The sequence below is a fragment of the Mixophyes fleayi genome, chromosome 3, assembly GCF_038048845.1.
Source record: "Mixophyes fleayi isolate aMixFle1 chromosome 3, aMixFle1.hap1, whole genome shotgun sequence".
Classification (NCBI taxonomy): domain Eukaryota; kingdom Metazoa; phylum Chordata; class Amphibia; order Anura; family Limnodynastidae; genus Mixophyes; species Mixophyes fleayi.
In genome coordinates, this window is record NC_134404.1 from 125,964,948 (window position 1) to 125,978,446 (window position 13,499).

At 43.2% G+C, this 13,499-nt stretch overlaps 1 long non-coding RNA gene across 1 annotated transcript in view; it reads right to left on the bottom strand.

Moving 5' to 3' along the window:
• Window positions 1-1,222: 1,222 nt before the first annotated feature.
• The window catches only part of LOC142142770 (uncharacterized), a 508,920-nt gene continuing 496,643 nt past the window's right edge, over window positions 1,223-13,499 (bottom strand). Inside the window, exon 3 of the long non-coding RNA XR_012689323.1 lies at window positions 1,223-1,306. This is a non-coding gene — a long non-coding RNA (uncharacterized LOC142142770). The remainder of the gene's footprint in view (window positions 1,307-13,499) is intronic.

Genomic DNA, 13,499 nt, shown 5'->3' on the forward strand with positions numbered 1-13,499 from the left:
CAATTGGGCCACAAGTCCTGAATAAGTGTCAGAAACACTGTGTTTTAAATCTCGAAACTTCTGTCTGTGAGCCTCAATAGTAATATTAAAATGCTGCAACAGGGCACTTTTGATAGCCTCATAATCTCCATCCATCTCCAGTGGATCCGTCGCAAACCAGGTGTTAAATACTGTGCCCACTGATTTTTGGGCAGTCCATACTGTTGGACAGTCTTTTCAACTCCTCGCAAAAAGCAAATCCAAATCCACGTCTTTTTCAAGAACCGGGAAATTCTCTGGATGGGGTTTGCGGATACCAGCCTCTCAGGCTTCTGGCTGGCGTTGGAGTTTGGCAAGATCCAGCCAGGGCCATCTTAACAACATTATGGGCCCCTGGGCAAAGCAGTGCACTGGGGCCACTAGATATAGATATAGATATATAGATGTATACAGATACAGATATAGATATAGATATATAGAGATAGAGATAGATAGATGTACTTGCTCAGTGACCCTTGTAGGTTTTTTTTGCAGGTTTTTTTCTTTTGCAGGATTATTTGTTCTCATTAACAGCCATACCTATGGGGCCCCCTTACCCGTGGGGCCCCCGGGCAGCTGCCCATCGTGCCCAATGGAAAAGATGGCCCTGGATCCAGCTGGTATCTTCTTTCTGCCTCTCGCTCTGCAGATTCTCTTTCTGCTTGGTGCTCTACCTGGCATTCCTCTAACTCCATGGCAGCGCACCTCTCCTGGCGTTCAGCAGCTTCCTTCTCCTAGTAGTGTGGGCAGCACGGTGGCAAAGAGGGTAGCACTTCTGTCTTACAGCGCTGGGGTCATGAGTTCAATTCCCGACCATGGCTTTATCTGTGTGGAGTTTGTATGTTCTCCCCTTGTTTGCGTGGGTTTCCTCCGGGTGCTCCAGTTTCCTCCCACATTCCAAAAATATACTAGTAGGTTAATTGGCTGCTTTCAAAAATTGACCCTCGTCTCTCTGTCTGTCTGTCTATCTGTGTGTATGCTAGGGAACTTAGACTGTAAGCTCCAATGGGGCAGGGACTGATGTGAATGAGTTCTCTGTACAGCACTGCGGAATCAGTGGCGCTATATAAATAAAAGATGATGATGATGATGATGATAGTGCTGTATAAGCTGTATTTTGGTTGTAATGTCCGCTGGCCTCAAATATTTTAGGGCAGTCTGCAAATAAACATCTATAGCAGTATATATACTTGAACTATTAGAGTCATCAGAATGTAACAGTCAAGTATTTTTAGCAAGTCACGTCAGGTCCTTTTTAGCAAACCATGGTCATGTCCTCTTCTGAATCCTAAGAAAGAAAAGAAAACATTCACCTTTTGATTTTCCTGTGAGGCTTCTTTTGTTAGCGCAGTTTCTATGAGATGTGCTAGATAAAAGGCAGTAAAGATCTACAAATTATAAGATCAGCTTATTGTAAATAAGGGCCTTGAGTAGTTTGGAGGTGAATGGAAGTAGAAACTCAGCTAGAGGGCATGGATGGGTCAAGTGAGTGTTTTGGGACTGGGAACGATAATTGCATTTGAAGGCAGAAGGAGAATACCTGTGGTGAGGAAAAGGTTGAACAACTACATAAAGTAATAATTATATAAGTAATTTCCATAAATAATAACTCTCAGGGATTTCATATAGTAATCTGCCAGATGAAGGGACATTAGAGTATTGAACACTTGCAATGATTTTCTATATAGCTGGCTATTAAGGTTTTAGGTTTTAACTCACTTTTATTATTTTAATTTACAAAATTACATTCCTCTCCCGTATGACGCTTTACCATACCAGTGCAATTTTAAATCTGACATTAAGAAATAATATAGTAACAAGGATGGAGGAAAAAACATTAGTTCACATCAGTGTTAACACATCAGGGACCCTTCAGTTCTTCTCCGTATGTCTGAAGGAAAAATAAGTAATCCTTTATAGTAATCACGTGTAAGTAGTTTCACAGCTTGACTCCTGCTTTTCATCAGCCCACCTATCCAGAGCTCTGAGAGGACTAAGAAGTCACAGATACCAGCCTGTAGGCTTATTTCAAGAATAGTCTATCCCTCTCTGAGAGTAGCAAACATAGCAGACAAACTTTGCAAGCAATATAAGTTAACTTGCACATATTAACAACTCCTCATCCCACCATGCCAAGTATAGTGGCCAGAATACCATCTTTATCAGGAATTACTGCAATTGGACAGATCTGATGCCTGTAATCTAAACTAGGTCAGCTTTTTCTGCAGTTAGAATCTCATACATATGTCCACATGGTTATGGAACTCGGAATCCCAGTACAGATGTTTGTACCTGACAGTATTTTTAACATAGACAGCCTAGCTTTACATGGAAACCTAGCATTAAATCTCCACTCTCTAACACATTCCTCATGAAGAATGTTGTTATACAGCCAGGGCCTGATTAAGGGTTCTGGCCGCCCTAGGCTAATATGGCCGCAGCGCCCCCCCTCCTCCGAATATATAGGTGTATAGGAACACTCCTGAATATGAATGTTCAGGTGTATTCTCCAGCATTCAAATTTAGACAGATTGTGCCATTGTCTCTTACCTGTCCTTGCTCTTCTCTCTTGCAACTTTGTTATCCTCTCGCTGGCTTCTGGAAAGTTGGCGTCCTTTTTTGAAAATGCAAAAATGTATTATAATGCAAACCCTGAATGATTAGGCCCTTTAGTTAAAACAAAACACTCCATTATGGCCAGCTAAAAGTACCCCATTGGACAGGCATATATAAGCAATATCTGAATATTTGTTGTCAATCAAATACAAACCTCTACCAGCCCCATCTCACTAATATTTAGTATTCTAGTGATTGCCGAGACCACCCATGTGACCACCACACAATCATGAGATTCTGCCCCCCAAAGCTGCTCTCTATTTTTTAAATACCCCCTGCAGCCATTTTCCTTAACCACAACCCCCCCGCACAGCCATTTTCCTTAACCCCTGCTGCAGCCATTTTCTTTACCTCCCACCCTGCATCCATCCCCCTTGCAGCTATTTTCCTTACCTCCACTCTGCTAGCTAGCTATCCCCCCCCATCACATCAAAACTCCCCCAGTCACATATATCAGCCCCCCTCCTCTGCCCTCCTTCATACATATCAACCTCTCTGCCTTCCTATAGATTTTCATGGCAGCCCCCCCCTCCCACCCTATAGATTTGTATGACAGTCCCCCTCTCCCTCCCTATACATATGCATGACAGTCCCCCCTTTCCCTCCCTATAGATATGCAGGGTAGTCCCCCCCCCTCCCTATAGATATGCAGGGTAGTTCCCCCCCTCCCTATAGATATGCAGGGTAGTTCCCCCCCTTCCTATAGATATGCAGGGCAGTTCCCCCTCCCTATAGATATGCAGGGCAGTTCTACCCCTCCCTATAGATATGCAGGGCAGTTCCCCCCCTCCTTATAGATATGCAGGGCAGTTCCCCCCCCCTCCCTATAGATATGCAGGGCAGTTCCCCCCCTCCCTATAGATATGCAGGGTAGTTCCCCCCCCCTCCCTATAGATATGCAGGGCAGTTCCCCCCCTCCTTATAGATATGCAGGGCAGTTCCCCCCCCTCCCTATAGATATGCAGGGCAGTTCCCCCCCTCCCTATAGATATGCAGGGCAGTTCCCCCCACCTCCCTATAGATATGCAGGGCAGTTCCCCCCCCTCCCTATAGATATGCAGGGCAGTTCCCCCCTTCACTTACCTGTAGTTGTGCCAGCGTCGCTCCTCTCCTCAGATCAGCAGATAGGAAGTGAAGACGTTCTGCTTCCTGTCTGCTGCACAGCAACAGGCAGCATGGCGATTGGCTGTGTGTTGCTAACCACTGACCACCAATGCTTTTGATCGTCGAGCCCTCCACCCCCCCGCGGCGACCCCCCCCCCCACAGCGATCCCCAGCGGCGACCCTCCCCCCCCTCCCCCACCCCGAAACAAAAAATGAATGAAGAAGAAAAAAAAAAAAATGAAAAAAATAATATTTTTTTTTGTTAAAAAAATAAAAATACCCACAGTGCCGCGCCCCCCCGGGACCCAGTGCCCCAGGCTGCAGCCTGGTCAGCCTAGTGGTTGATCAGGCCCTGTATACAGCTCCATATAGAACTGCTGCACAATTTCCTCTAGTCCTTTTGCTGATCACATTCATAAAGAATATCCCATCCTCCAGCAGGTTTTGCTTCCCTTGACACATTTGTATGTATTTGTTCAAGGGTTAGACCCCTTTCCAAGGCCTTCACAGCTCAATTGATTTGTTTCACAAAATATCAAAATATATCTCTCCCTATTTACTACCTCAATTATCCACAGGAAATGAAAAACACATGACAAATAAACCGCCCGCCAAAAGTGTACTAGATAGATATTCATACCTGTGTCTAGCAAAGGTCTATATATCAAGAAGTAGCTTGTAATCTTAAACAGTCACCCACAAAAGTTGGGTTTTGGGCACCACAATAACAATATTCCTTATTTAATTTATTGTGGAAGTACAGTAAAAACATAATGTTTCAGGGAGAGCCTCCACCTTCATTAGGCATTTTTCTCCTGTCCTTGACCACGGCTTGTTATCTGAATTTGCTTTTGATCTCTTCCTGTCCTGACCTTGGCCTGCATTACCATTTATTTTACTGATCTCTGCCAGCCCTGATCTCAGTCTATGTTACTATGTATTCTATTGAATGCAGCCAGCCCTGGCCTCATCCTGCCCTGACTTTAGGCCTGTAGCTGCTACTCTCGCTATCATTTGCTACCTCCTTTTGTGTCCTGTCCATCCTATCAGTAATATCATTTGTAATAAACCTCCACTACCGCAAGTTATTACATGGGGACAACTGAATACTTTTTTTGAAGATATTGCATTCCTTGTTCTAGGGGGTTATAGTCCCATCAGATATTGCGATTCTCACGAATCATATATGTTTTAGACCTGACACCCATGGAGGCAAGCCCACTTCCTCCTGCTCAAATCCTAGCCCACCAGCATACAAGCTCTCTCACAGATTGTCAAGAACTTATCCTTACAAGTTTAGGCTCAGAATAATGTATCTCATTCAGGACGAGTTGATACCACTTCAGTGAAGGAGCTGAAGATCAATTTACAGGACAGATTCTCTGGAGACCGTAAGTTTTGTGTAATTTCCAGGTGTCAGACAACATCCCTCCGCTTTCGGTTCAGGGCAGTCAACTGCTGCTGCTCCTTCTGCAACAGGACGTGATTCGAAACCCAGCGGCGGCTGATGACAGCACTTCTACTGGTAATTAACCTCTGGCTCCCTTCTATTTAAGGAGCTCTCTGACACCCCAGGATTGCCAGAGTATTTGGTCCCTATCAGTGCTCCAGTGTTCCAGCTTGTTTTCCTTCTGTTTTTTGGTTACCGACTTCGGGTTTTTCCCAGACCATTCTTCAGATTCTCCCTGGCTTGTTTGACCTTTGTGGAACCTGAACCCTGGCGTGCCTTTAGACACTTCCCTCGGATTCTGACTTGGTACTGTCCTACTTGATTCTGACCCGGATTGCCTGGCCATTCTGTATCTGCTTCACTGGCGGCTGTTCTGGAGAACAACGACCTGTACGTACCTCGAAGTTAAATCCAAACTTTCTTGCGGTGGTCCCTGGTGAAGAACAGGGTCGCGTTAGACTCCATGCCTCCAGTTTCAGCTGCATAAATATCAGCAAGTCCACGAGCAGTTCCCGATGTAGCAGGGCTTCCTTCCAGCAAGCTTGTTTGCAGAAGAAGCGTCTGAGTTGATGAATTCAAGCACAAACCATGATAAAAGACAACACTCTAATACCAACCTCAGTAGAATCCAGAACAACCCTGCAGAGACTTTTTAAACAGGTCAAACTTCCCACAAGGAAAAATCCCACTTTACAGGGTTATTCCTAGGTCACTTAAGATCCTATTGGACATCAAATGACATGGAGATAGAGCTTGAAGGGAAGAGATGGCATCCTCTCGTGGCGCACACTTCTGCTTTGTGTCTGATTGTACATCATCCTAGTTGATGAAGTGAGCCTCTCTGTGTTAACCCTTTTCATGATTTGTGTGACTTAAAAGAGGGTTTTAAAAGCAAACACTTCCTATTTTCCCTGTAGGGTAGTACTTGGCCAAGAAATAGAGGAGCACCCATTTTGTAATCCAAGGGATTACGTGTAACACACCTGGTTATTTTTAAGAACCTGTTTGTGTCTGTATAGTGTCCCAAATGGATGAACAACTGCCTGGGTATTAGCAGTCCAACAATAAATTATGGTCCAAAAAATAAAATACAAATGCAACGCTCCACACAATCCAGGCAAATGTCTGTCTGACAGCTGGGTGATGTTTCCTGTCCAGCCCATGCTGTCACAATTACCAAGTAACAGCAACCAGCTTACTTTGTGTTCTGCCGCCGTATAGCCGGTTGCTAGGCAGCAGCTGTCTAACTAGGTAAATTTTGTTCATTGGAGCTTGCTGCACTAGTGCAGCTAATCAGACTGGGCTCCTGTCATTGGTCCCTCGATGAATAAAAACTCTTTCCTGTCTATCATCTGTGCTGGTGATAGCTACACTTAGCTAGTGAGCTGGGAAGATTTTGTGTGTTTTGACCAAGCTGGCATTTGCTATTCCCTCACCAGGTTATTATACTCATAGACAGCAATGGTAATTTCCAGCCAAGACAGCCGTGCTGTGATCCGGACCGTTGTTTGACCTCGCTGATTTTCTCCTGTCCTTGACCATTGACTGTTTTGATGTCTGGATTTGCTTTTTATCTCTTTATGCCCTGACCTTGGGCTGCATTACTATTTATTTTAATGAACTCTGCCATCCCTAACCTCAGCCTACATTACTACTGATACTATTGAATGCAGCCAGCCCTGACTTCAGCTTGATTATTGACCTTGTTACATATCACCGCAAACCCTTACTTTAGATGTAGCAGGCTGAATTACTCCAAACAATTATATGGGTTTCTTGGTATGACAGTGATGAGACAAAAAAGTAAGATGCAGTTCACACAGTTATTATAATATTTTCTGTAAAAGGAATGACGTGGTATAGCAATTGCACAGTATCCTTTCTTTTGGTGGGTGTAGTGCTTTTAGAGTATTGTCCAACTCTTGTGTAATCTGCTTGTAAGATGTATAAACCTACCTGCCAGCAGCAAAGTGCTCCTGAAAAGTATACACCAAGGTTTTAGTAAAATTTTATTTCAAAGTGTGAAATAAACAAAATAAGTGAAATAAGTGGAAAGATATGTAACATCACAGCATGGAAGGATCACAGGCAAGAATGATCACACACATATTACCTATCTTGCTGGCAGGTGTCTGGCACCAAAGGGGTTAACCAGACATGCCAGCTTTTCTTTGAGTATCAGACGGCTGGGTGTAATGCCACCATCTGTGACAGCCAACAGTGGCATTACGCTAAACAAACAACAACAATCTCTGGTACTAAAGCTAAATAACAGAGGAGGCAACTGGCACGCTCTCTCTCTCTTCTGCAGAAATAGCAAATGTCAAAAAATCTTGTGCTTTACTTGTGCCCACATATTAACACATACACAGCCAGAAAGAAAGAATAAACAAAAGAGAAAATCATATTCAAGACTGAAGATCATTTAAATCTCTATGTTCAGAAATAAATAAGAAACCATTGTATAATTTTTAAGCAAATAAGCAAAGAAGTAAGCTGAAAAATGAAATGCCAGACAATGCAGTGCAGGCAGACCTACACAAGGAATTACCCAATTCAGGGTCCTCACACCCTCTCTATAGCATATTGTTCCCCATCTGTAGAACCGATTGTCACTAATGGACTTTAAAACACAAAATAAGTAGCACAGGTAGGTAGAAGGAAATAATCCCAGCAGCAATGTACAGAAACCAGACTTGAAGATCATCATGGCACTGGCATAGATGGATGCTGGGTGCTGTTACACGTGAATGCTGACCACAGAACCAGAGAGTGTTGGTGGGAGGGCAACCTATGGACTAATGTCAACCAGGAACAGGTTATTTGCTTAACTGAGAGACTCCTTCTAGAGCCTAAATACCTTACTATAATGTCCTACTTAACAATAAACTTCATTTAGGACTAACAGCTGAGCTTAACTGCCTATACAAAACTTATAATATACATAACCAATAACTTACTATAATCTAGTATATGAGTTGCAAGATAGCTTCAAAAAGCAAATACATATGTAAATAAATTCACAATGTATCAGTTTATATTCCCTTTATATTAGCAGATATAATATAGTGTTTGGACAAAGTCATTTAGAAATATTGATAACCTGCTATTTTTTAAAAATCTAATATGATGCATGCACTCAGTGGCCACTTTATTACTTACACCTTTACACCTACACATTAATGCAAATATCTAATAAGCCAATTATATGGCAGCAACTCAATGCATAAAAGCATGGCGTCATGGTCCAGAGGTTCAATTGGCTCATACCACATACCCTATTGGGCAAGAATTGGAATCTAAGTGACTCTGACAGTGGAATGATGGTTGGTGGCAGATGGGGTGGTTTGAGTATCGTAGAAGCTGCAGAAACAGTCTCTAGAGTTTACAGAAAATGGTGTGCAAACATCCGGTAATTGACAGTTCTGTGGACAAAAATGCCTTGTTAATTAGAAAGATCAAAGGAGAAAACCGTTACCTGGTCTCATGAATCTCAATATCTACTGTGTCATGCAGATGTTAAGGTTAGAATTTGGCATAAACATTATGAATCAGTGAATCCATCCTGTATTATGTCAATGGTGCAGGGTTGTGGTAGTGGTGTAATGGTGTGGGGAATGTTTTCTTGGCAAACATTAGGCATCTTGATTCCAAATGAACAGTGTTTAAATGCCACAGCCTGCCTGAATATTGTTGCTGACCATGAGCATCCCTTTATGGCAACAGTCTACCTATCTTCTAATGGTTGCTTCCAGCAGGAAAATACACCATGTCACAAAGCACATGTCGTCTCAAGTTGGTTCCATGAAAATGACAATGAGTTCAATGTACTCCAGTTACCAGATCTCAATCCAATCGAGCACCTTTGGGATGTGGTGGAATGGGATGAATATACAGCATGATTGTACAGCCGACAAATCTGGATACTGAATATGTTTACTTTTAATCAAGTTTTAAAGGAGTTATAGGGGCAGAAACAGTCATATGTTTTATCTTGTTTTTATAAATTGATCAAGACACGTCAATAGAACTTTTATGGTGCCACTCACTGGCTGTTCTTATTATGACAATTGTGATATATATTGTGGAGGTGATATACAAAAGGCAAAACAGCCACTCCATGGTGCAAACACAACTTTGGAGCCGCTGATTACTTCAGTTTGCACACACGCACCAATATTTTTCCAGAGCACAAACATTTGTGGCGCAAAACGCCTGCATTTTTATGTAAGATCAGATGTTTGCATAGACAGATGGGAGGTGTTGAGAGAAGTGAAGAGGTTCCAACTGAGGCACTGAAAAGGTTGTGCCTCATTAGACAGAGCAGTCCATACAAGAGATATATTCTGAGGAGAGATTATTATACAAAATAATGGGGTGGAAGGTGCATATTTTCTAGGGGCATTGCTTGAAATCCCCAGTTATTTTCCATCTGCAAAAGGACTTGTATTTTGCATTAGCTCAGAGATGAACAAGATCGGGTCTTATCCTATTCTTTGAATACAACAAACAATTTCCATACAAAGTAGTAAACTTGCAGCAATGCTAAACAGCCTGAGCTGCTTTCCAATCTAATAGTGAGATCCCGAGTGTACGGTACTCCTTCTACAGTGAATGCCACCCATAGGCTGGTCAGGGCAGGGCTTGTACCCCTTTGAAGGGGTCTTGAGGGCTGAGGTCATTAACAAAATTGGGACCTATGGAGATCTGATAGGCGTGTGAAGAGATCTTATGGGCATGTGAAGAGGTCTGATGGGCATGTGGGAGGATCTGATGGACATGTGAAGAAGTCTGAGGGGCATGTTGGGGAGATCTGCTGGACATGTGAAGAGGTCTGATGAGCATGTTTTGAGATTTGCTGGGCATGTGAAGAGGTCTGATGAGCATGTTGGTGAGATCTGATGGACATGTGAAGAGGTCTGAGAGGCATGTTGGTGAGATCTGATGGACATGTGAAGAGGTCTGAGAGGCATGTTGGTGAGATCTGCTGGACATGTGAAGACGTCTGAGGAGCATGTTGGTGAGATCTGATGGACATGTGAAGAGGTCTGAGAGGCATGTTGGTGAGATCTGCTGGACATGTGAAGAGGTCTGAGGGGCATGTTGGGGAGATCTGCTGGACATGTGAAGAGGTCTGAGGAGCATGTTGGTGAGATCTGATGGACATGTGAAGAGGTCTGAGGGGCATGTTGGGGAGATCTGCTGGACATGTGAAGAGGTCTGAGGAGCATGTTGGTGAGATCTGATGGACATGTGAAGAGGTCTGAGGGGCATGTTGGGGAGATCTGCTGGACATTTGAAGAGGTCTCAGGTTCATGTGGGGAGATCTGCTGGGCATGTGAAGAGGTCTGATGGGCATGTGGGGAGATCTGCTGGGCATGTGAAGAGGTCTGATGGGCATGTGGGGAGATCTGATGGGCATGTGAAGAGATCTGAGGGGCATGTTGGCCATTTATGATTTTTTCCCCCTACTTCTCTATGGAGGGAACAAAAGTTCCCTCCAAAGTGATTGTCAATGCAGTAGCGTGAGCTACTGTGAAAAGGCTATAAGTAGCCCTTTGAACCATACCTCAATGAGGTAAGAGCTGTGCAGATTTGGTAATTATTGTGAATATTTTAGCAATGTTAGATATTTTCCGAACAGCAAAAAAAAGCTATTATTACCCAAAGTGATAGAAGGCATTGTTTAACAGATTACAAAGAAACATCTCAGAGCAAAGGAATACTATGATAAGTGAACTTCCAAAACAGGACATTGGTCAAATAGTACACATACAAACAATATTGTTATTATTGTATTATATAATGGGGGAAATATGAATATATAATTATATTAACTGGGCAATATTATTTTATTGCTAATGGGGGATATAATTATTTATGATGCACACATGTGACATTACATAGTGCCCCATAATATAATAATACAATAATATTGACCCTTAATACAATAAACTATAACATTTGCCCCATAAGTTAATTATAAATTAATTTTGCCACTTAATCAATATTACCCCCATAATTCATAAGCCAATGATTCATCCTCTTATGTTCTGAATGGCAAGATAGCCCAAATAGAATATTTGAACTATCTAGCCAATCAGAGGCAGGTACTAAAAAGCCTGTCTTTTTCCTGGTGGTTTTGCCTAAGCTGTCATAGGTTTAGCTGATTTCAATCCGCTACATATCACCTGTAATTTAAAATCCCAGCCTCAAATCACCCTCTAGTAAATGTGGCGGTTTGGAGTACTAAATTAACAGGTAAGTTTTTACTTCAATCACAAAAGTAATACATGTAATAAAGGCAGTCCCAATATCCCATTACCCTCATTAAGTTAAATGTATTTAAGATATAAAGGGCTCATAAAAATGGTGCTGTAAAGTAACACCTGTTAAAGGTGTAGTGAAACCCTTGTACTTTTTTCTCACTTTTAGTAGAGCATTCATAGCCTGTTCTCAAAGCCTTCCTTCAATCTACTCAGGCACAAGGAGAGGGGGACCTGTGGGGGTAATGATGGGAATATTTTTGCTGGAGATAAGTTACTGGATTGGTCAATTGCTCCCTAGTGGTCCACAATTCACATCCCCTAGGCTGTGTGCACAACTTTGGCACAAGCCTGTGTGTGTAGCCTTGGGGAGGTGGCAAGAAGCAGCAGCCTAAGGTAGCTCTTGATAGCCCGATGTACTATGTACTTACTGGACACTCCCATAGAACTCCATTATATTATACCCAGAATTAATGTATGTAAGAGCTACAGTCAAATTTAATATTGATGCAAACAAAAGGAAAAGTGAATGCTTGTCATGAAATATGTGTACAGGTCCATTGAAATTTTACCATTTCACTCTTTTCACCATGCGCATTTTTAGGTATAATCACAGGTTGATTTTCTTGGAGTAGTAAGATTGTGAAGTGTTTATACCTTCAAATGAGCATGTTGGACAAGTAGAAACATAGAAACAGAGTTCCATCTGCCATGCCAGAACTAGCAGTATGCTAAACAGGGACTCCACATCACAAAAGTGCTGGTCTCCAGTTTTCTAGGGTTTTATGTTTTCTGGGCAGAAACACCAAGGACATTAATAAAAGCAGGAGTAGAGGGGATTAGCCAAACCTGAGCATAGGGTCATGAAAGCATTCAATGTAAGTAGACAGGTAGTCATGTCGGGGTGGAGGGCAACTTTTGGTCTACTGGGCAAGCACAAGTCGGTTGCTCAAGCTCTTCTGGCAAAGTACCGAAACAGCAAAATGCACGTTGGCAAAACCCTGTGACAGTGGCGGATCCAGGGGGGGGCAATCGCCCCCCCTAGCAGACACTTGCTGCCGGCGGCTGCACACTATGTGCAGGTCCGTTCAGCAGTGACAGGCAGGGACAGTGTGCTGCCCGGCTGCTCTGATTGTGTTTTAAACACAATCAGAGCATCCGGGGAGCACACTGTCCCTACCTGTCACTGCTGAACGGACCTGCACATAGTATGCAGCCGCCGGCAGCCTCAGATGTAAAAAAGGGGGCGGGGCCTAAATCGCCCCCCCTAAATCGCCCCGGGTACAGTAGTTTTCTAGATCCGCCCCTGCTATCTATACCACCTTGTGCATTTCATCTCGACCACTGAAACGCTATTCAAACCACCGTGGGTAAGTTTAGAAGTCTGAAGCCATAGCTCTCCTTCTAGATTTAATACCAAATATCTATTGCATGCTTCCATACATTTAGGAAGAGATTTAAAAGACATTTGTAATATTAATTTATACAGTAATAAAGGGTCTAATTTTGAAGAAGATCCACACTTGAGAGACTCAAAGAATTCATGAGCTCCTTAAAAGACCACAATCTTTAGAAGAATTCTCTAGATCCACCTCTGCCCTGTGAGCACAGTTTGTCAAATGTGGGCATGGTTTTACGTAGCTAAGTAAATATTTGGAAAATTGTTATTTGAAAGATCAGACACAAAACAGCCACATCTGACCAGTGTTCAATGCTGAGACAATTGTAAACACTTCTATATGTATTCAGTTCACAGAGCACTCTAGTAACCACTATAGCTCATACTTACCTACTTTCTTCAGCTCTCTTCCGGGAGCCAGCCAGTGGAGGGGGGCGTGAGGGGGCGGGGCGGCCAAAATCGCGTCATTTCGGCCCCGCCCCCTGTGACGTCATGACGCAAATTGCGTCATTTGACAGCGGGGGGCGGGGCTAAACGCCGCGATTCATCGGGAATCGCGGCGTTTGGGATCTAATTCTGCCCACTTCACTAGGAAGTGGGCACTTCCTAGTGAAGTGGGCAGAATTCGGGAGATTGCCACACTCGC